This window comes from Nylanderia fulva, unplaced genomic scaffold (assembly GCF_048542155.1).
Source record: "Nylanderia fulva isolate GAGA-0341 unplaced genomic scaffold, ASM4854215v1 Scaffold24, whole genome shotgun sequence".
NCBI lineage: Eukaryota > Metazoa > Arthropoda > Insecta > Hymenoptera > Formicidae > Nylanderia > Nylanderia fulva.
In genome coordinates this window covers 913,314-939,056 of record NW_028190304.1, presented here as the reverse complement: position 1 = coordinate 939,056, position 25,743 = coordinate 913,314, and the positions used below count along the sequence as shown (strand labels likewise).

Genomic DNA, 25,743 nt, shown 5'->3' with positions numbered 1-25,743 from the left:
GCGAAAAATTCGATGCAAAATCTCTGTCAACGGCATCAACATAACCTAACCTAACCTAATCTGTTCTCGCGCGCACGAATCTGTTGCAATCCGGATTTATCTATCATTAATCCCACCTTATATATTTATATTATGTATGTTACAGTGTGAAATAATAAGATTATTCTAATATATATATATGTGTATTTTATTTGTTACAGGTAGCATCGCGATACGCAGCGCGATTCACGCGTCGTGTCGGGAGTGCCGTGTAAAGTTTTATACGTCGGGAGTGCCGTGTAAAGTGATCGGGCGACCGTAATTATTCGTGTTTTCGCGAGTGTCGTGAGTGCAACGATGATCAAAGGAGGAGGAGGTCCTGCGAGGCATCGGGCGACAGCGGGGCAACTGTAAGGTATGCAAAAGAAATGAAAATATTTTTTCCAATCTGCATTCTTCGTGAGATGTTCTATAGTTTCTAGACTTTTAAACACCTTGTGTATATATATAATTTGAGTATTTTGTTTTCAGATTATGCTGTGCACTACTACAACTCCGCTATTGCATCTGTGTCGGTGAGTGAGAAATTGTTTGGTTTATAACATTTTTGTAACGGTAATAGAGGGCTGTGTGAAGTTTTTCATTTCGTGGAAACTCAAATATTTATGTACATATATTAATTTAAGAATTCTAGTTTATTTAATAATTAATAAAATTAATAATTGAAATTAACAATTAAGAATTCTGCGACTTTATTTTAAGATAAATTATTAAGAATTCTAGCTTTATTTTTAATAATTCTAAAGATTTTTCAAGTTTAAACAAAGAGTTTATAAAGCAAAAAAAATATCTAAGAACACATTTTTCTCATTTAGTAATTATCATTATTTATTAAGATTAATTATTAAGATTTATTAAGATTAAAAAAATTTATTAATCTCCCACGAAATAACATGTTAGCTTCACACATGCATAAATTAATGATAAAATTATCAAAATGGTCAATGATTGAATTTTTTTCTCTGATAAATTGACAAATGACAGCTTCGGAAATGCATCGCAATTAAAAATAATTCGTATATCTATAAATATTATTTAATTAAAGTGTTGAAAATCTGTGTGTTACTATTAAAGTATTTTGTTTTGAGGGCTGTGTGAAGCTTTTCATTTCGTGGAAACTCAAATATTTATGTACATATATTAATTTAAGAATTCTAGTTTATTTAATAATTGATAAAATTAATAATTGAAATTATAACAATTAAGAATTCTGCGACTTTATTTTAAGATAAATCATTAAGAATTCTAGCTTTATTTTCAATAATTCTAAAGATTTTTCAAGTTTAAACAAAGAGTTTATAAAGCAAAGAAAATATCTAAGAACACATTTTTCTCATTTAGTAATTATCAGGATTAAAAAAATGTATTAATCTCCCACGAAATAACATATTAGCTTCACACATGCATAAATTAATGATAAAATTATCAAAATGGTCAATGATTGAATTTTTTTCTCTGATAAATTGACAAATGACAGCTTCGGAAATGCATCGCAATTAAAAATAATTCGTATATCTGTAAATATTATTTAATTAAAGTGTTGAAAATCCGTGTGTTACTATTAAAGTATTTTGTTTTTGTCAAAGCAGCATAAGTACCTTGACGATTTTTAAATTATTATTTTGCATATTTTGACTGAAAAATATCTTACTGTCATCTCCGAATATCAAATAGAATTATGAATCAATTCTTTTATACGATATCATATCAAAAGTTAATCTATACAAAAAATATATGACAGTGTTTATTCATTAATATACGTAATTATTGATGTGACTATGTTGATTATTACACAAATCATTACTAATTTTTGTCATTTGCATTGCATAAAAAAAAAAAAAATGAATTGAAGCAAATTATATGAATAATTATACAGAATTATAATTTGTAACCTTGCGCTATTTATTAAATTGAGGTAAGTTATAAAATATTCCACTATTATCGTCATCGAATGTCCGACGAGAAATGCTTCCATTAATAATTGCAAATACATCGCTATATGTGCGTAAGGAAAGAAATCGAGATACACTTTTCTCAGCACGTTCGCCGACGCATCCGATTAGCAGCAGTATAATCAAGAAGCAGGTAGGTTGTGTATATCGGTGGTGGATGAGTAATTTCCAGGGTCCCTCGTGATCGTGTCCGGGAAGAGAGATGCGCATCCCGTATGAGAGGATAAAAAGAGGATTCGCGCAAGAGGGTGGGTCGAGGGTGTCGCGATTCCCCGCTGGGCGCTGATGGGGCTCTCCGGGTCCTAGGGGTCTCGGGTGCACGGATTTTGGTAATTAGCTTTTTCGTTCAGTGCCAATTATACGCGGCGACTGATTTACATAAGCCGGCCGACGCGACGCGGACGCTTGTGCCTCGCCTCGTGTGTGGAACGAAGGCTAATGAAGGCGCAGAGTATCGCGTTATGTCCCGGGAAGAAAAACGCCACCACCTTCCTTTATTCGCATTCAGCGCAAGGAGCTTTGCGCAAGACACCGTGGCTGCGAAATATATGTTGCAGCTTCTTGCGAAACGAAACTATCCATTTTGCGTTCGTTCACTGAAATAAAATTGTATTCTGATTTTTAGAGAATTTAGTTTATAATTTATTTTTAAAATAGACAGCATGATTCTTTTATTTTAAGAGGGGAATTCTCTAAACTCTAAAGATTTTACACGAAGAGAATTTTCTCTTTGAATTTTCCCAGAAAATTATGATAATCGTGGGATAATGTGGTAGTGGAAAAATTTTATGAGTTTCTCTGATTAATATTCGCCACAATAAAAAATATTAATATGTACATGATAAATTTTACTATTGAACATATTTTTATTGTGATAAATATTAAACAGAGAAACTCTTATAAAATTCTTCTAATATCGATCATAGTATCCCATAATTACCACGATTTTTAGGGTAAATTCTAAGAGACAATTCTCTTTGTGTAGATATTAATAAAGATTATTATTCATAATTTATAAAAATGTAGAAATGTAATTTATTTTGTATTACATTTCACAGACAAAGGAAAATCATAAAGAAAGTCAAAGAATTAAATTAATGAATTCTATTAATTTTAGAGAATATTTTAGAAACATAAAATTTATTAAGAGAGATTGTGGACGTGTCTAATCAATTTCATTTTTTTTTATTACATTCTGTTCTTTATCTTTGATAAATAAATGAAAATTTAAATCATCCGAAATAACATTTCAATGCATTTCGTCAACGCATTTTTTTTTTCTTTCTTCATCAATATATGAATATACTTTAATATTAACCGCGTGTTTTTGTGCCAATTATACTTTGACAATTTCTTTATATCAGCTAATGGTCGCCGAACATTTTCCCCTTATATTTTTACGAGGTTTGTACATAAAAAGACCCTTTGTATTTTGTTTCGGGCGAAGAAAAATTTGCAATACACTTTTAATATTTCAAATGATCTTTCAGCTACCCAAATATTCGTTGACGGATCAAGGATTAGCGTCATCGATCTGAAAAGAATGAAAAGAAAGATAAATGAAAATTTAAATCGTCCGAAATAACATTTCAATGCATTTCGTCAACGCATTATTTTTTTCTTTCTTCATCAATATATGAATATACTTTAATATTAACCGCGTGTTTTTGTGCCAATTATACTTTGACAATTTCTTTATATCAGCTAATGGTCGCCGAACATTTTCCCCTTATATTTTTACGAGGTTTTTACATAAAAAGACCCTTTGTATTTTGTTTCGGGCGAAGAAAAATTTGCAATACACTTTTAATATTTCAAATGATCTTTCGGCTACCCAAATATTCGTTGACGGATCAAGGATTAGCGTCATCGATCTGAAAAGAATGAAAAGAAAGATAAATGAAAATTTAAATCGTCCGAAATAACATTTCAATGCATTTCGTCAACGCATTATTTTTTTCTTTCTTCATCAATATATGAATATACTTTAATATTAACCGCGTGTTTTTGTGCCAATTATACTTTGACACTTTCTTTATATCAGCTAATGGTCACCGAACATTTTCCCCTTATATTTTTACGAGGTTTGTACATAAAAAGACCCTTTGTATTTTGTTTCGGGCGAAGAAAAATTTGCAATACACTTTTAATATTTCAAATGATCTTTCGGCTACCCAAATATTCGTTGACGGATCAAGGATTAGCGTCAATCGATCTGAAAAGAATGAAAAGAAAAAATAATTCGAAACAAAGCAACGCGCGCGCTTCTCCGAAACAACACAACACAACACACGCGAATCTAAAATAAAGCCAGCAGACTAATGGATCGAGGTTGACCTTTGATGGATATCTTCCTGCGTCCAAGGTGACCGGTCAGGTCCCCGCAGCTGTCGATTTCGTGGGGCAAATAGTTATCGGAAAAGGAGGCTGCCACCGGAGACCCGATGGAGAGACCCCGCTGCGTAAAATTGTCTTTTGCCTTCCGCTGACCGCGGACTGACTCTTCTCGGGTCTGTCTCTCTTTCTCGAGAGAGAGAGAGAGAGAGAGAGACCGAACCGTGTAATTATTCGAAGGCTCGTAACTTATATCCATGTCATGCGGATAGTGAATAGCCGTGGAAGAATCGAACATATAACGGATCGCCGGCTCTTTCCTCGCTTTCGGACAGAAATTATTCAGCGGTATGATCTCTCGCGCGCGGTTACCTTTATTCCGTTCCCTTTGATACTTCCGAAAGAATGCTGAAATGTATTGACGGGGAGAAAAAAAGACAATCATTTTATAATCGTATAAAGAATATTAAGGAGATTGATTCTATTTATTAGGAGTTTTGAATATTTTATTCATATGGCGCGAGCTTTTTTATAAGTAGGTATACAATATAGCGTCAAATTTTCTAATAATATAAGTATTCAATAATTAATTATCAATTCGAATAATAATCTAGGAAATGGAACTAAAGATGATCTGTAAGTCGCGAGACAGAATTTTATTTAATTTGTACATCATTTTATTTGTCATAATGCATTTGTGTAGCCCAATAAATATTTTGTATGTGCGTGCACATTTTTTTTATTTTTCAGATGTGTATTTTCTATATTACACATCACAAAATTATAAATAAAATTCTGTCCCAAACTTTTGCGAATTATAGATCTTAATTTCCCACGTTACTTTTACTTAATTAGTAATTAATTAGCTAATATTTATTTTATTAGAAAATTTGAATTATGTTGTATTTATGAACGCTCGCGTCATACATACTGCAAAAATTTATTAACTAAACCTTTCAACTAAATATTATTTTAATAATTGAACATATAGAAATATTTAAATGAAATATAACATACTAAATCTAGCAAAACGTGTATATTTCATTTAAGTATTAATATATGCTCAGTAATTTAGTTGAAAGGTTTAGTCACGTTAACAAATTTTTTTCAGTGCGAATAAAATATTGAATAAAATGTTAAAAATATCTTTAACATATTCTTTACGATTATAAAATATTATTTTTCTTAATATCAATGACATTTCCGCATTTTTTCGGAAGCATTATCGAAAGAGAAAAACGGATTTAAAGATAAAATGTTCAAATATAGCGTATAAAACGTAATAATAATAAATGATATATAATTCGGCGAAGCACCCGAGAAATGCAAATAAAATAAAATATCGCATCGACACGCGTCGCGATTTTCTCGGATTGTCAATGCAACGTCAACAAAGCGTTTCAGTAGCGTATATAAAAGATTTGCGGGCGTCTCCGGGCGGTCGGCTGAAACCTCGTTGGCGTCGATCTGAAGAAAAGGTAATTACCGATGAATCTTCGTGGACCTCTAGGCTAGATGAGGCCATCAACGCACAGCAGGGAATCGCGACACCCTCGTCTGCCGTCCTCGGTAAGAGCAGGGAGGAACCCATATTACTCATCCGTATTTGCCTCCTCTCTTTTTTGTCCTCGGTATATATTCTCTCTCCCTCTATTCGCATTCGTCGTCTTAAGCCCAATTTTCACAAAACTTCTCGCATGAAGGTTATATATAGATATATTTTTTATTAATTTTATATATTTAATTAATATTAATTATATAGACATATTATATTAATTTTATATATTTAATTAATATCAATTATATTGATATGATAATAAAATAATAATATAGTTATATAATTAATATTAGGAACTTTACTTATTACCCGTTAAATCTGGAAAAACAATTGATGAAAATTAAATACTAGGGAGGGATTAGAAATATTTAGGACAATAAAAAAATGGATATTTATATATTTAATTAATATTAATTATATAGACATATTATATTAATTTTATATATTTAATTAATATCAATTATATTGATATGATAATAAAATAATAAATTTAATAATATAGTTATATTGATATATGTATAATTAATATTAGGAACTTTACTTATTACCCGTTAAATCTGTTAAAAACAATTGATGAAAATTAAATACTAGGGAGGGATTAGAAATATTTAGGACAATAAAAAAATGGATATTTATATATTTAATTAATATTAATTATATAGACATATTATATTAATTTTATATATTTAATTAATATCAATTATATTGATATGATAATAAAATAATAAATATAATAATATAGTTATATTGATATATAATTAATATTAGGAACTTTACTTATTACCCGTTAAATCTGTTAAAAACAATTGATGAAAATTAAATACTAGGGAGGGATTAGAAATATTTAGGACAATAAAAAAATGGATACAGTTTCTTCCCTTATAAGCTACGAAAAAAATGTGCGGATAAGGTATATAATTATCGCGTGTATATATAAAAGAGATTTACGTTTTCGCGACTTTTCGCAGCATTATTTCGAGAGCCGTGTAATTACCGCGTCGCATTCAACCGGGTGATTAATAAGTACGATTAGCGCGTCTCCCGTGTCAAAGGGAGATCGCGACGATAATTAGTATCTCACGAGATGCGAGATTAGCATCCCGTCGCTTAAAGCGTGGATTAGCCTTTATAATGTTTCTCTAGCGAAGCTTTAAGGCCGCGGCGAAGAATCTGAGTGCCGTCCTAATTCTTCTGCCGTCACGCGCTTTTATGATACCGACATAAAATTTGGATTCCACCGCGAGAGAGACACGAGCCGGCGGCTTGCCGCAAGATGATCATCCTCTTAATTATATCGAGATCCTTTCTCGATATCGCTCGTAATTCAGCGAACAACGTCGGGCATCTACGAGAGAAAGAGAGAGAGAGTTTGAGTTTTTCTCTTTAACTGATCTTTTCGTCAAACATGGTAGACTCCGCGGGCCACCCGAATCTCATATCCCCTCGAACATAAGTCAAACCTCTATTAGAGAAAGAGAGAGAAGTGGAATTAGATTTCTAAACTTGAGTATATATATATCTAAGTATCCGATTATATTTATAAAATTATTTATTGCATTCTAATTTCTCTTTTTTTTTTATTATAACTTTTTTCATTTTTTTTTTTTTTGCTCGAACATTTTTCACTTGAAGTCATTGACGTGCGTATAAAAAATTATTTATGCATTCATATATTTCTGGAAATTTGTGTAAAATGAGAGAAACAAAATTTATATATTAATATATCTCTTGTATATATAAATTTCAATTTTTAAAAATTATTTTGTACTTATTACAGAATTATATTTTCTATTCAGAGTATTTCTTAGGTAACTTTTTGAACAAGTTAATATAAATTACATAATTTAAAGTTATATGTTCACTTAAAGGCAAATGATGAGAAAAATAAGTTGGTATTTCAAGATTTTTTTTCAACAACAATTTCTTATGAATCTGAGATTTTCGTTTAATTTTATCTGAAAGGCATTGCAAAATGTTTGGTAATGTTTGCAATATTTTCAGAATCCAAATGGCAATTTATATAATTACATTGCCATATTAATTATGAGTATCAAATAAGAATATTTTTATTTATACACAGAGAAAATTTTTTCTTAAAATTTACCCTGAAAATCATGGTCGTGGAACAATATAGAATTGAAATAATTTTATAAGAGTTTCTCTATGATTTAGTATTTACCACACACACACAATTGTTGTAATAAAGAAGATTAATCTACCACAATAAGATATAAAATATGTTTGATTAATTTTATTATGTACATAGTAAAATTTATATACTGTGTACATTATTAATATTTTTTATTGTAATAAATATTAATCAGAGAAATTCTTATAAAATTCTTCCATGTTGCCCCACAATTATCATGATTTTCAGGATAAATTCTAAGAGAGGATAAATTCTTTCCGTGTATAGCAAACTATTAATTCTTTATTTCTTTGCATTATTTAGAGACTTTATCATACTATATATTCTATATATACTTAAATTATAATATATATATATTATTTTTTTGCTGTTTGGCTTTGTGTTTCTTGAATTATTAAATGAAACAATTAGCTTGTCATGGTGTGTCATAAGTATCGAAACCGTCTGACCATTTACTGACTATATCCCTTAGGTTGTCGAAATTTCTTTCTGTCAAATTGTAATGTGCAATTATTCCGTGCTTCTTTTTCTTGATTCTTAAATTAATGCAAATGTATGAAATTTATCATTTACTAATTTTATTTATCGAAAGCAATTTGTTAATGTAAAGTTACAATTTAAATGTTTCTCGACGAAAGATATTCGCAAACATCATCTTGCCTTTCATAAAATCAAATAGAAATTGTTGTATACATATTTATAAAAGAGATTATATTCAATTTTGAAAAATATTAATAGTATCGACTTATCATTTGCATGCGTGCATATACATGTTAGTCTGTTTAATAAATTTAGCATTATTTTAAAATATCCTGCGTGTGTGTGAATCTTATGGAAACCCAGTTTCTTAATAAGACCCTATGATATACATAACAATCTAAAAAAAATTGCAAGTTTTATGAATTTACACATTTAGATGTCATATCGGAGTCTTAATTTTTTTATCGCTTTATTACTTATAATTAATTAATTCAGTAAAGTGCACTGACTCTCAGAAATGATCTTAAAAATTTGTTTGCCGTCATATTAGATGTCATATTGGAGTCTTAATTTTTTTTTGCTTTATTATTTATAATTAATTAATTCAGTGAAGTGCACTGACTCTCAGAAATGATCTTAAAAATTTGTTCGCCGTCATATTAGACGTCATTTAGATGTCATATTGAAGTCTTCATTTTTTTTCACTTTATTATTTATAATTAATTAATTCAGTGAAGTGCACTGACTCTCAGAAATGATCTTAAAAATTTGTTCGCCGTCATATAGACGTCATTTAGATGTCATATTGGAGTCTTAATTTTTTTTTGCTTTATTACTTATAATTAATTAATTCAGTGAAGTGCACTGACTCTCAGAAATGATCTTAAAAATTTGTTCGCCGTCATATTAGATGTCATATTGAAGTCTTAATTTTTTTTCGCTTTATTATTTATAATTAATTAATTCAGTGAAGTGCACTGACTCTCAGAAATGATCTTAAAAATTTGATATCTAAAAAATTTCGGACAGACATGAAACTGCACGGCGGATTGTGTTGGCGCATGGTAATCATTTGCGAAATAACACGTTAGCGGGAAGACAAAAAGCCGTACGACGTTGATTCCATGGGACAATTTTGCCGTCGATGAGTTCCACCTTCTCCGCCCCCACGTTGGACTTGAGGAAGAAGGCTATAGGGAGGAATAGGGATGAGGGAGAGAAAAGGAGCGGCGCGACCAGACGAGTGACGCGAATGGCGGGAGAGTCATATCCGCGGAGGTCATCGGGCCTCAAAGAGACAATTAATGTGCCGCGGACACAATGGCGGACGAATGGTCCATTGTCAGGGCCTCGCGAAGCAGCGAGTGTCCCCGCAGCGTCTTGGTCTCCTTCTCTCTTCACCTTCTTCGTGAGAGACTCGCCTTCCTCTCGTGCAAAGGTGCGTAAGAGAATGATCCGGAATGATGATGGCGATGATGCCAATCACGCGTTAGCAAATCACGGTGTGTCTATCAACGGCTTCGTTTAAGGGAAACGCAGTCCCATTTTGTCGATAAAACCTTATTTTTGCGCACCCTTTTCTCTTTATTGATTCAATGGAATAATAAAGTACATATATAAGAAACAGAGCGCGAACCTATTATCGATTTTTTTGTTCTAGTTAAAGCATCATTTATAAAAAAAGATTATGTGAAAATTAAAAGTATGAATTTAAAAGTATATGTATATCTTATTCAAAATAAATTTGGAGAAAAAATTTATCATATTTATTAAAAATTTTATTTATGAAAATAATATTCATTGTGTGTTTGATTGATAAATAAATATGTTACCTATAGTATAAATTGTTTTTTAAGTTTAGTAAGTTAATTACATATTTTTTAAAACTGAGATATAAGAGGATAATAAAATTATTAAGTATAAAATTAAAATTTTGGTTTCAATTAAAGAAAATATGCAAAATAGAATAATTTTTTAAACAGATTAAGAAATAAATAAAGTTTCTTAAGATAAGGACATAGAGCTTCCATAAATGAAATGGAGGGATTCCTAATTTTAGTATGAGACCTGTTCATTGCTAGATACAGATTAAAAATTTTCCTTCGATTGTTTAAATTATATATATAGAGTAATAAAATAATTGCATCAGCTGTCAAACAGCTGATCGTAAAAGCGTTAATTCTGACAAACGAAATTCTATATTTGCCGCCAAAAACAGCGAGATAAATAAATCGCTAGTTTCTTAATTATATTATAATTAAATCTGTATATGTATATTTTACCATTTTTCTCTATTTAAAGAAGTCATTTTCTTTCTCTATTTTTCTCTTTGAATACGCACCGCGGAACCGATCTCATTCTGACATTTGTTGACAGTAATAGCTCAGTTTTGACAGCTGAATATACTGGAAAAATAAATAATCAATCATCATAGAAAAATTGATAAAAAAATATATATGAAGAAACAGACAAAGAAAAGGAAAAAATTTAGATATTAAAAATTTTATTGTATATATATATGTGCGTGTGTGTGCGTGCGTGTGCGTGTGTGTGCGCGTGCGTGTGTGCGCATGTGCGTGCGTGTGCGTACGTATGCGTGCGTGTGCGTGCGCGTGCGTGTGTGTGCGTGCGTGTGCGCCCACACGCGTGCATGTGGGTGCGCGTGCGCGTGTGCGTGCGTGTGCGTGCGTGTGCGTACGTGTGCATGCGTGTGCGTGCGTGTGCGTGTGCGTGTGTGTGTGTGTGTGTGTGTGTGTGTATGTGTGTGTGTGTGTGTGTGTATCCACATGCCTCGGTATATTAATGAGACAAAGTAATTGGCGTTCTCGTGTTTATACCTCGCGATCCGCAACATCTTCGCAAGGTTGCGAGAGAGTTGGGAACCAGTTCGTTCACAGAATCTCGCGCGATGAATCAAACGCCAAAGACCCGACACGAAACCTTCGGGTTCGGTTAATCGTAAAAGCGCGTGAAAAACGAAGAACTTTCGAAACTCTTTCTCTCTCTACGTTAACGTCGATACACCACGACGACATCCCTCCCCCTGCCGCCCCCGCGCGGTTCGTGACGCATCTAATAATTGGCTTCGTTGAAAACCGCGCTCCGCGACGAATCCGTCCTCCTCTCTATTTTCCCCTTCCTACCCCCTCCGGTACCCCTTTTCGCCCCGTGTCGGACGGCATCGCGCCGTCATAGAAAGAGAGATTCTTCTTTTTTTTTCCTCCGCGGCTCTCTCTTCTTCTCGCGTTTCCCATTCCGTGCCTCCTCTTGCCCCACCCCCCACTTCCACCCCCGCTTCCATTGAGCCCGCCACGTGGGAACCCGGGGTGATATTTTTACGTTTCGCCATTCATGTGGAGCGCTATAACAGATTGTTTCTCGGAAACGCGCGCGCGCGCGCGCGTGCGAGAGAGAGAGAGATAGCACGTCCGCGCAACCACGTGTGGGACACTGACGTATCCACCTACCGGACTAATGACGCGGGTGAGAGCGTGGAGAATGATCATAAAAGTCTCACAAGTGGGTCGTTTTGTCTCCACGCTGTCTCACATCAGTTCCTTTCTTCCCGGACGTGCGCGAGGAACTTTTCGTTCGGTCGATCTATTCGCAGTCTCATCAAAGACACCGAGCCGCCGCGCCGCACGATTCGATCGATCACCCTCTTTCCCTCGATAATCTTTATTGTCATGGTAATGCGTGCTTACGTCTAATTGTGCACGGTTGTGTCGCGTACAAGGCGTGTACGATTAATCGCGGCTGCCTCGAAAGAAAAAAAAATCGTTCCTCCGTCTCTCAGTATGTGTACACATACCTCCGCGCATTCTTCTCTATTTAAGGAAGTCGTTTGCTTTCTCTGTCTTTCTATTTGAATTACGCACCGCGGAACCGATCTCATTCTGACATTTGTTGACAGTAATCGCTCAGTTTTTGACAGCTGAATATACTGGAAAAATAAATAATCAATCATCATATAAAAATTGATAAAAATATATATATGAAGAAACAGAAAGAAAAGGAAAAAATTTAGATATTGAAAATTTAAAAAATTTTTTTATATATATTTATATATATATATATATATTTTCCTTCGATTGTTTAAATTATATATAAAGTATAGAGTAATAAAATAATTGCATCACCTGACAAACAGCTGATCGTAAAAGAATAATTCTGACAAACGAAATTGTATATTTGCCGCCAAAAACGAGATAAATAAATCGCTAGTTTCTTAATTATATTATAATTAAATCTGTATATGTATATTTTACCATTTTTCTCTATTTAAAGAAGTCATTTGCTTTCTCTGTCTTTCTATTTGAATTACGCACCGCGGAACCGATCTCATTCTGACATTTGTTGACAGTAATCGCTCAGTTTTTGACAGCTGAATATACTGGAAAAATAAATAATCAATCATCATAGAAAAATTGATAAAAATATATATATGAAGAAACAGAGAAAGAAAGGGAAACAGTTTACAGATATTAAAAATTTTATTGTAATATATATATATATATATATATATATGTATATATATTCCTTCGATTGTTTAAATTATATATAAAGTACAGAGTAATAAAATAATTGCATCAGCTGACAAACAGCTGATCGTAAAAGCGATAATTCTGACAAACGAAATTCTATATTTGCCGCCAAAAACAACGAGATAAATAAATCGCTAGTTTCTTAATTATATTATAATTAAATCTGTATATTTATATTTTACCATTTTTCTCTATTTAAAGAAGTCATTTGCTTTCTCTATTTTTCTCTTTGAATACGCACCGCGGAACCGATCTCATTCTGACATTGGTTGACAGTAATCGCTCAGTTTTTGACAGCTGAATATACTGGAAAAATAAATAATCAATCATCATAGAAAAATTGATAAAAATATATATATGAAAAAACAAAGAAAGAAAGGGAAACAGTTTACAGATATTTAAAAATTTTATTGTAATATATATATATTTTCCTTCGATTGTTTAAATTATATATAAAGTATAGAGTAATAAAATAATTGCATCAGCTGACAAACAGCTGATCGTAAAAGCGATAATTCTGACAAACGAAATTCTATATTTGCCGCCAAAAACAACGAGATAAATAAAAATCGCTAGTTTCTTAATTATATTATAATTAAATCTGTATATGTATATTTTACTATTCTTTTCTATTTAAGGAAGTAATTTTATCTGTACTCTCTTTTTTCTGAACGTATATAGAGCACAAAACGGATAATATTTTAATATTTGTCGACAGTAGTTGGTTAAGCTCTCATTTTTTGATTGAACTGTATATCGTGGAAGAATAAATTTAAAATTAATTTAAAAAAATAAAAGAAAAAAGTTGACAGGTACTAAAATGTTTATTACAAAAGTTTAATTGAAGTTTAGTTATGTGATATATATATATATCTTCTTCGATCGTTTAAATAATATACACAATACGGAATATACCAAAATCATACGTCAATGGCAAACAGCTGATCGCAATAATTTTGACAGACAAAATTCCATTGGTCGTAAAAAGCTACGAGATAAATTTTTGTCTCTATAATTAACTTTGATTTTCGCTTCAGAAAAAATTTTCTAAACCATATACTACAATACAATCAAATTTATACACTGAAAAAAAAAAAGATTTGTTAATTTGACTAAACCTTTCAACTAAATTACTATCTCGTTAATTGAACATATATTAATATTTAAATCAAATATACGTTTTGTTAAATTTAATATACTTAATTTAAATATGTCTATGTTCAATTAACAGAATATTTACTTGAAAATTTGAGTTAACACAAGTTAACACAAATTTTTGTTCAGTGTACACACCCGCGATATCTTTCGTGTACTTGAAATCCCGATAGAGCAATCAAAAAAATTAGCTCATAGAGTGCATAGGCCATCCGGGCCGGCGTAGGAGCGACGCGTCGGGGTTTCACGAAAATAATGATTGATCGAGCAATTAAATCCCGTTGTCATGCGGCGGACAGGGGCACGCATGGGGGGCTGGCCGTCGCCGGGGTCGGCGGGGGCTGGTGCAGCCGTGTACCACGCCACGGGGTGCCGTTCGGTCACAATTGCTGGTAATGAGCCGGCTCCGGGGCCTTCCGAGGGGGCCTTCTCTTACGCCCCGTTCTTGCCAACTCCCCTCTTTAACCGAGAAATCGCAGCCTCACGAGCGCATAGGCCGCGTCGGCAGGATATAGAGAGTCGGCGAGACACGATGACAACGGAAATCGACGAAGACGAATTTCGTTCGATCGCAACGCGGATCGATTCCGAGGAATCGCCCGACGATTTCCTGGAATCCGACGCGCTCCGGTGAGATCCCAGTGTTATGTAAATCGAGGGCCACCTTTGCGCGCTCCAATCATTCTTCATCGTAACGCTTAAAAAGTGAACGACGGGAATTGGGGTACCGTCGTCTAAAATGCGCGCGAAGATGCGTTGGCGAAGGTTTTATGAAGAAAAAAATTCATTTTTTATTCTTTGATTGATTGATTCTAAATCTAACTCTTCGATCGAATTTTTTATCGTAATATTTTTATTGTGCCCCCTTTCTTCCGATATTTTTCCCGAAAAACGCAAACAGACGTCGCTTTATTCATCTTGATTAATATACCATTAATTCAGCAAGAAGGGAGAGAAATATATAGATAGGGAGATGGAGGAATTTTTAGAATTCCTATAATTAGAGTCTGGACAACTTGTCAGTTTTGGCAAAATTTAATTTGGCGAAGTATCCCGCACTAATCTTATGTAAAAATGGATCTCTGTTAAATCAGCTGGTCTTTTCATATGTTGTAGCTCATAGCCTGTTGAACGAAAGATATAATAGCTGCAAAAATAAATAATGGACAAAACATGAAAAGACCAGCAGATTTTACTAAGATTTAATTTTATACAAGATTAATGCGGGGTTTTTGAATTTATATGAAATCTTAGATGAAATTAAATCTCGGCAAAATCAGCTGATTTTTCTCGCATGTTCTAGCTTATGATCTACCGAACCAAAAATAGATTCAAAGCTAAATAATATATATAGTTATTGATTTACAATCAGTCAAATATGAAAAAGCTTTGCGAGCTAACTCAGTAATTGTCCATTATTTATTTATTACATTTTTGTTCAGCAGGTCATAAGCTACAACATATAAAAAACCAACTGATTTAACCGAAATTCATTTTTACATATGCAAGATACTTTCTCTCTATGACATATAAATCATATATGCATATGCATTTGTTAGAGTCTAAGATAGCGTATATTTCTTGCTCTTGCAAAATTTGGCCAAAACTGGCAACTTGTCCCGACTTATAGGGACTCTAGAGAACATCTCGCTCCACGACGTTCTTAATCGGTTTTCTTTCCGGGCGGCGAGTGTCGCGAGTTCTCGGACACCCCGTATGTACATATATCGATGATTAATCGAGTCAAAGGGCCGCGGTCGTTACAAAGTGTGCCGCCCGCCGCGACACGAAACCCATGCATTACCGCTGGAACGTCGGCCGGGACGAAGGAGGACTAGTTCGTGTTCTAACGTTCATCTTGTCTCCGTCGATACACCCACGCTGTCCACGAGCGAAGCACGAGAGTGGAGAGGAGAATCGGTGTATACGACGATTGTGCCGGCGCAAAGGGAATATATCGAGACCCTACGGAGAGGGAGTGCTTTATTGCACCTCTCGTGGATGCGGCTACGAGGGGATAATCGTGTGTGCGCGAGTTCCTTAGAGTCCCTTTTTGCCCTCTCTTCTTCCCGCTTCTTTCCGATCGGTTCCTCTTGTGTGACTTTGGCTCCTCTTCCTCCAGCACGTCCTTTGCCGGTTTGTTGATTGTTCTGCGTTCAATATATTTCCTCGAGGAATGATCAATATTAGTATCGAGTATCCCGTAAGAGATTGCATTCTCTCTTTTAGGAAAATAGTCTTCTTTTGGTATTTCTTCTTCAGGACTTCTTTCCTATTTCTTCTCTTAGTCTTCAGTATGCTACTTCGATATTTAATGTGATTAATATATTTGATTGTGGGTAATAAACAATAGTTCCCTTTTTCCGATCGGTTCCTCTTGTGTGACTTTGGCTCCTCTTTCTTCAGCACGTCCTTTGCCGGTTTGTTGATCGTTCTGCGTTCAATATATTTCCCCGAGGAATGATCAATATTAGTATCGAGTATCCCGTAAGAGATTGGATCCTCTCTTTTAGAAAAATAGTCTTCTTTTGGTATTTCTTCTTCAGGACTTCTTTCCTATTTCTTCTCTCAGTCTTCAGTATGCTACTTTGATATTTAATGTGATTAATACATTTGATTGTGGGTAATAAACAATAGTTCCCTTTTTCCGATCGGTTCCTCTTGTGTGACTTTGGCTCCTCTTCCTTCAGCACGTCCTTTTCCGGTTTGTTGATCGTTCTGCGTTCAATATATTTCCCCGAAGGAATGATCAATATTAGTATCGAGTATCCCGTAAGAGATTGGATCCTCTCTTTTAGGAAAATAGTCTTCTTTTGATATTTCTTCTTCAGGACTTCTTTCCTATTTCTTCTCTCAGTCTTCAGTATGCTACTTTGATATTTAATGTGATTAATACATTTGATTGTGGGTAATAAACAATAGTTCTCTTTTTCCGATCGGTTCCTCTTGTGTGATTTTGGCTCCTCTTCCTCCAGCACGTCCTTTGCCGGTTTGTTGATCGTTCTGCGTTCAATATATTTCCCCGAAGGAATGATCAATATTAGTATCGAGTATCCCGTAAGAGATTGGATCCTCTCTTTTAGGAAAATAGTCTTCTTTTGGTATTTCTTCTTCAGGACTTCTTTCCTATTTCTTCTCTCAGTCTTCAGTATGCTACTTCGATATTTAATGTGATTAATATATTTGATTGTGGGTAATAAACAATAGTTCCCTTTTTCCGATCGGTTCCTCTTGTGTGACTTTGGCTCCTCTTTCTTCAGCACATTCTTTGCCGGTTTGTTGATCGTTCTGCGTTCAATATATTTTTCCGAAGGAATTATCAATATTATCGAGTATCCCGTAAGAGATTAGATCCCCCTTTCAGGAAAATAGTCTTCCAGGGTGTGTCTAGCGGTCAGGGAAATCTGGAAAACCCCGGGCATTGTCAGGGAAAAGTGAGGAAATTTTACTATTTGTCTGGATTTTTTCACATTATTCTACATTTGTCTCAATAATTTGAAATTTTTTATTAAATAAATATAAACCTTTCCTTGATTCCCAGCACGCTAATTTTCTGCGTTAAAAATCGATTCATCAACAGCGTGTTCGTTAATTCATATTTTTATCGTCGTGTTATATTTTTTCAATGTGTTTGATAGAGATAAAGCTAAAAGAATTGATATAATTGATTTAAATTTTTGTTTTCACTTCCGAACCTTTTCATTGTTGACAAAAATATCTCAAGGATTTTTTAAATTGATTTATCATATAGATATATGCAAATTCTAGTCTTGGAAAATCTGAAAAAGTCAGGAAATTTTTTTCCCTGGAAAAACTTTCAGTAACAAAATACGAAATTTTACGTAGGAGAAAAAGATTTCTCTTTGCTTAAAAATACTCGAGATATAATTATTCCATTCCAAGCAATTGTTAATTTTTTTTAACATTTAGGGGATGAAAATGTATAGATAGATATAATTAAAGATTTCTTCTCGTACGAATTTTCCTGCGCAGTATTCTTACTCTTTTTCTTAATCTTTTTCTCCTACGTTCAATTTCGTACTTCGTTACTGAAAGTTTTCCGGAGTCTTCGTAAAAAAAATACTGCATGAAAATTCGTACGAGAAGAAATCTTTAATTATATCTATCTATACATTTTCATCCCCTAAATGTTAAAAAAAAATTCACAATTGCTTGGAATGAAATAATTATAAAAATCTCTCCTCCAATTTTAAAGTCGATCAGACTGGCAATTGCCAGTCTGGTCGACTTTAAAATTGGAGGAGAGATTTTCATTATTTATTACTGGCGACTCTTAAGGATTATCATTTATGAAATAATTATATATCTCGAGTATTTTTAAGCAAGGAGAAATCTTTTTCTCCTTGCTTAAAAATACTCGAGATATAATTATTTCATTCCAAGCAATTGTGAATTTTTTTCTCCTTGCTTAAAAATACTCGAGATATAATTATTCCATTCCAAGCAATAATTAATTAATTTCAGGCTTATAACGCAACGATATAATACATAATGCATAACTGGCGCGTTATTGACTGCGTGGATATCGGCGAAGGCCTCATTGGCTTCGTTTGCCGACACAAAGGGCCGCGGCTCCCGAAGAGAAATCGCCGATCGAATCCGTACGAAGGTGCTCCGAGTGCGTGAAAAATGGCGCTAGACAGGGAGCGTAAGGTGCGGGTATATACATATACAGAAAAAGAGAGGAAGAAAGGGGCGCGCGCGCGAATCCGCGTTCGTTAATGCGCGCCGCTTACCATAATCTAATATCCTTTAATATATGGGGTGAGGCGGTAGGGTGCCAAAGGCGCGCAAAGGTCGTAACACCGGGGGTCGACCGCAGATATTTACAATTTTAATCATCGTCTCTGCGTGGGACGGTCTCTCGGAGAGGACGAGCACCTCTCTCTCTCTCTCTCTCGCGATTTCCTTCTCTTCGATTTAAAGGGGCTTCTTCTTTCTGCCGATTTCCATTTCGACTTGACGAATAACGTGTCGAATTATTATTAAAATACATGAGAGACGTCGTCGTAGCGTTAGGATAGCGATGAAATCGAGGCACGTCATTTCGCGATATAAAATACGAAAAGTCAAAGGGGGAAGAAAATGGAAGAGAGAGAGAGAGAGAGAGAGAGAGAGAGAGAGAGAGAACGATTGTGTCGAATATACAATTATGAATGTGCCATATTTCACGACGGCATATTTCGATATGAAGCTTCGTAGTGACGTTTGACAGCTAGTCGTATATATTGCAGCGATCGAGAAGATAAAGGCTGAAGAATATATGGTTGAAATAAAAAACTCTTCTCCCCCTTTCTTTGAATTAATTTGTAAATTGCAGTAAAATTAAAAAAATATATAGAATTATCAATTCTCTGTTCATGGAAAAGTTCGAAAAATTTTGATCGACATCAATATTACACTGAAAAAAGTTTATTGGAGTCGAATGAATATTTATTTTAATACTGTTTTTTAAATAATTTATTTGATATAAGAAAATCCTTTTCAAAACAGAGATAAATATTTATTTGTTTCAAATAAATGATTTGGCAGTAGTGAAATAAATATTTATTAATTTAATAATTTTGTTTTTTTGGTGTAATAATAACTAATAATATATATACAATGTATGAGAGAAAGAATAAACTGAATTTTTAAAATTCTTTGCAGAACAAAATATTTTATAAAAGTATTTTTTTACTCTGCGCATCGAAGACATTTTTTACATCTTTCTCATTTGCACATAATAAGAGTAATTAAATGTATTTTTGTAAGAAAAAAATGTTACACTTTGTCATCCGATGTCAAAACAGGAGATGATCTGGGATTACCTTTTTTAGGTTTTCTCTGTTGTCTTCTTTTTCCTCTATTTTTCAAGCAGTTTGGTGAGATTTCTTTTGTTATTTTTTTTCCTTAAAAATCCATTGAAAGAACACTGATCAACCTAAAACGTAATAATTTATTTAGGATTGTGTTCCTACGCACAGCTGTCCGATTATAATCACAAAAATCAACGGTATATCACGATTCTTTTAAGCTTACTTTTTCATCTCTGAATGCTACATTCCCACGAATCTACAGTGTGAATTGCACCATTAATCATCGGTAATACGAGATATATAATTGCAATATATCGCACTTGTATTGTAATAATCTAAGCCAAGGTTACAATGGTGCAACCATATTGATCTTTAATATAATGACAATACTTATTACAAAAAAAATTCGTTGTTCTCGCGTTTAATAAAGAGAAAAGAATATTGCATCTCTTCGCTATATATGCGAATACGAGACAGATCCACCAAAAAAATGAGAGTTACGTAAGCAATTCGGACTCAGCTCCCTGCGGTGTCGGCGCCATAGGGAGATTGCTAAATCAGTTATTTATCTCACCTGGAAGATAAAACGAGCTTGTTTCTTAATATCCTTTTTTTAGTAGCGATGCAACAAATATTTGTCAATTTTTTTTGACATGTAGTTAATTCGATAAAAATGGGAAATTGTAACGCAAATAAATATTAAGTGAGTTTAGGAGCTGAACAATTTTTTAAATTTCAGAATATTTAACTCTATCACAAGTACATATTTTTTCCTGCAAAAAAACTTGTATAACGCTCTTAAGCATTTGGCTGATTAACCGATAACATCGAGTAGCACCTGTGGTCAGATAGGGTGGTGACACGTAATTAAAGCTGGAAGAGGCCCGATAATCTGACGTGGCGCCGCGTTAATTATCTCGTTCTCGCGGCTACAGTCTGGTTAATGAGGTATATACGCATTCGCATGTAACTCACCACCTACGTTCTTCCCTCTACACTGCGAGAGACAATTTTTACCGTTAAAATTAACGACTTCAGTAATTTAAGACGTTTGACAGATTAGGCGCGATTGTAATGATTGAAATTGCGGAAGTTCCTCTCTGTTTTACTAATATATCCTATTAATTATAATCAATACAATAAATTCCTTTCGAAGACCAAAAGTTCTTAAAAACGCATAATTTTAATTGCAGCAAAATTTTTCCAACACATCACATATTATAGCAATAATATACGATAAAATGTATTTTTTTTTCAAGTTTAACTTTGGCAAAATTTCTTACAATAATTATTTTCTTTCTTATGTTCGAAAATAAATTATTTTTTAAATTACTATTAATATTTAATAAATGAAATGGAATATTTATACTGTAAAAAAAATGTGTTAACTTGATTAAACCTTTCAACTAAATATTATTTTGTTAATTGAACATATAAAAATATTTAAATGTAATCTATTAAATCTAACAAAATAGTAATTTAGTTGAAAGGTTTAGTCAAGTTAACAAATTTTTTGCAGTGCATTAATGTATATAAAATTGTAAAATTTGTTAATTGTATTATTTAATCTAATTTATGATGACACATAAAAGTAAAGAATTTACAAAATTTATTTTGACTATAAAACATAAAGATTGCTAATTTGTGCTCCTCGAAAAATGCAGTTTCAAAGTTCTCACGATGCTTGCTAAATGAATGCTGCCTAGATCCAGCTTCACCCATTAAATAAGAATCATACCTAGAGAATGAAATTGAACGACTAACGAGATTACAATCTAAATATAGGTACATCATTCGTCTATAAAATCCATTCGTAGCTTAATTCGTTAAATTCTAAACACAGCCGAATCGCATTGGAATACAGGGAACCTTTCTCGTTTTTCCTCCTCGATTAAACGTGAGCGAGTTAAATGTTAGTCGCTGGTCGTAAAGCAACTAATTGGCTCGAACCTCTCTCTTTTTCCCTCTTTTACTCTCGCTTTCCTCATCCTTCTCCCATCTCGTTCACTCGTCGTTTCCGCTTTTTGCTCGCCGTTTGACTCTCTGTTTCTTGTTAGCACCGTGTAACGCGCGAGTAAGTACGATTATTACGGTCAGCAGTGTACACCGGAGGCGTACTTGGGAATAATATAAATTACGACGCCGATGTATTTCCAGCGCGGTCGTACTTTGACTAGTCTTTAAACTTATCGCCGACACGCGCGAAATAACATCCGCATCGGGCAATTTGAAATATTACAGCCATAGCAATTCGGAGTGGATCTTTATCGCGTATTTCGAAATTTACGCGCCAAACAAGCTTCGCTAAATTAAATAGAGAGCTGTTGCATCATTTTAATTCAACAAGCTTCTATCAAGATTTCTCCTTAAATAATTTTACAAATATTATTAAATACGAGAATAAAATGTTTTATTTTATAGAATTTAAAATAATACCTTTTAAATTCTTGATAAAATTTTCATCCATGTAATTTTGATTAGTTGATCATTAATCAAACGAGATTTTTAATGTACAATATTGTATTGTAAATGTAAATTTCGAGAAATTTACATATACAAATTAGAAAATAGAAAGAATATATATTTTTAATAATTTTAATTCAAAAAGATTCTATCAAGATCTTTCTTTAAATATTTGTATAAATATTACGAGAGTAAGATTTTATTTATTAGAATTTAAAATAAAAACTTTTAAATAAAGTTTTAGTATAAACGAGAGCTATTTTAACATATAATATTGTATAGAGTATAAGTCAAAAAAATAATTTACTTGTACAAATTACAAAATAGAGAATATGATGAATTTTTTTATCAAATACATTTGCAATAATTCAAGAAGCTTCAAGATCTCTATTTTTACCAATTTTACATTTCGTTAATATTTTATTTAACAGAATTTAAGATGTCACTTTTTGAGAATTGCATGTAAATTACAAAACTTACATAAGGACGTGCCTCTTTTCTCTTCTCACCTTAAGATCTCTCTATTTTTCCAAATATTACAAAAATGACATTTCGTTAATATTTCATTTAACAGAATTTAAGATGACACTTTTTGAGAATTGCATGTAAATTACAAAACTTACATAAGGACGTACCTCTTTTCTCTTCTCACCTTCTATTTTTCTAAATATTACAAAAATGACATTTCGTTAATATTTCATTTAATAGAATTTAAGATGACACTTTTTGAGAATTGCATGTAAATTACAAAACTTACATAAGGACGTACCTCTTTTCTCTTCTCACCTTAAGATCTCTATTTTTCCAAATATTACAAAAATGACATTTCGTTAATATTTCATTTAATAGAATTTAAGATGACACTTTTTGAGAATTGCATGTAAATTACAAAACTTACATAAGGACGTACCTCTTTTCTCTTCTCACCTTAAGATCTCTATTTTTCCAAATATTACAAAAATGACATTTCGTTAATATTTCATTTAATAGAATTTAAGATGACACTTTTTGAGAATTGCATGTAAATTACAAAACTTACATAAGAACGTACCTCTTTTCTCTTCTCACCTTAATTAAGATATATTTTTCCAAATATTACAAAAATGACATTTCGTTAATATTTCATTTAATAGAATTTAAAATGACACTTTTTGAGAACTGCATGTAAATTACAAAACTTACATAAGGACTTACCTCTTTTCTCTTCTCACCTTAAGATCTCTATTTTTCCAAATATTACAAAAATGACATTTCGTTAATATTTCATTTAATAGAATTTAAGATGACACTTTTTGAGAATTGCATGCAAATTACAAAACTTACATAAGAACGTACCTCTTTTCTCTTCTCTTAATTAAGATATATTTTTCCAAATATTACAAAAATGACATTTCGTTAATATTTCATTTAATAGAATTTAAGATGACACTTTTTGAGAATTGCATGTAAATTACAAAACTTACATAAGGACGTACCTCTTTTCGCTTCTCACCTTAAGATCTCTATTTTTCCAAATATTACAAAAATGACATTTCGTTAATATTTCATTTAATAGAATTTAAGATGACACTTTTGAAGAATTACATATAAATTACCAAACTTACATGAGGACGTACCTTTTTTCTCTTCTCACCTGAACTTAAAATCCTTTAGCGTCGCTTAGATTCGACTCTCGACCGAGATATTCAGAGAAATCTCTCTTTTTATCTCCGATTAAATAAAAATACCACATCGATCGGGAACAGCCCCGATGTTCGAAACTCGGTTAAACGAAACGCAAATTAATCTCCCGTCCTTTGACAGCCGGGCGTGCCATCGCGGTATCACGATTTTCGTTAGCCTTGAGCGCGCCGGTCCTGCTGGACGCTGGAGATGCAACCGCGCCTCGCGCGCGCACATCGAGAGAGAGAGAGAGAAAGATATGCCAGCCACCACAGCCCCGGTGAAGCCCCGTTTTGTTTTTTTCGTTCCCGGGTGAACCGACCGGGGGAGGCTACGCGGCGCCCGGGGGCCCTCCCACGAGGAGGAGTGACCTCGGTTGCGGGCTTTCGCTCTTGGGAATATCTGTGCGCGCCGCGTCTTCTCTTTGGCGGCGTCGAGATGGACCCCCGGCGCACGCGGCTTCGCAGGCTCACTTCTGTTGCGGGGAAAGGAACGCGGGCTCGCAAAAAAAAAAAAAAAAAAAAAAACTGTTGCAATACAACGTTATTGGACACGTATGCAAAAGATTGCGCTTTCTAATTTCCTTGCTTTTTTTAAGGGATGAAGCGAGAGCTAAAATTATTTTTTGAAATTAAAGAATTGATGGAAAAATTAAATTATTTTTTAGGATCGAATTATAATTTTGAGAAAGGGGGCACGAAATAGTGTTTCGAAATTATTTTTCTTTTTAATGCCACATGCCGCGAGATATAATAATACAATTGAATAAAAAATTATTTTTTTACGATAAGAAAAAGAGTAATTCCTCGGAGTTTCTTTTTATATGATGTGTCAGCTTTCAATAAATTCTTTTATCAAAACTAACAGTTTTGAGAATTTTGCGAGTGAAGTTATAAAGAAAGAATCATTTAATATATTTTATCTCTCATGTTGTAGCAACAATAATGTGACATGTAAGAGAAATTTTATCGCAATTAAAGTTAAGCATGTAGTTAAGACTTTTAAACCCTTAAAAAGGATTTATATATTACGTCGATTATGATTATATATTAATTACATTAATAATTTTCATTGTAAAGAAATTTGTCCAACATGAAGTTAGTATAGCTGTAGTATGATAAAATATATATTAAAATAGATAATTTTTGCGCAACTATAAGCGCAAATTTCTTAAAAAGGCAACATGATGGAAACAATTTGGAAGCCGAAATTATTCAGCATCAAATAGAATAACAAAAATTTTATTGAAAATTGATTATTCTCTTTCTAATATTTTTTTTTGTTGTGAACCATGTAATGCAGTCTTTTATTTTCTCATTCTGCTATTTTTTCCAGGTTTTTGATAACCAATAATTTTACAGTTTTATTCCCTTTTTCTTTCAAAACGTTTCTTATAAAACGTTAAGTTTATAATCCTTTCTAAAGATTAATATTTTTGTGTTTTCTTCTTGATTCAGTAAAAAATAATGTATAAATAAAAAATAAAAAATGTGCAGTTTTAAGGAGACATTATATTTACGTATTGACTTTAGTTTTAAATATAATGAAAAGCCGGGTACAAAAATACAATAATACTTACAAAAAAATA

General features: G+C 33.0%; 1 long non-coding RNA gene across 1 annotated transcript in view; it reads left to right on the top strand.

The window, feature by feature from the left end:
* LOC114934302 (uncharacterized) overlaps nt 1–25,743 on the top strand; it is a 75,086-nt gene that overhangs the window by 148 nt on the left and 49,195 nt on the right. The window contains exons 2-3 of the long non-coding RNA XR_003820250.2: nt 201–394; nt 511–554. This is a non-coding gene — a long non-coding RNA (uncharacterized LOC114934302). The remainder of the gene's footprint in view (nt 1–200; nt 395–510; nt 555–25,743) is intronic.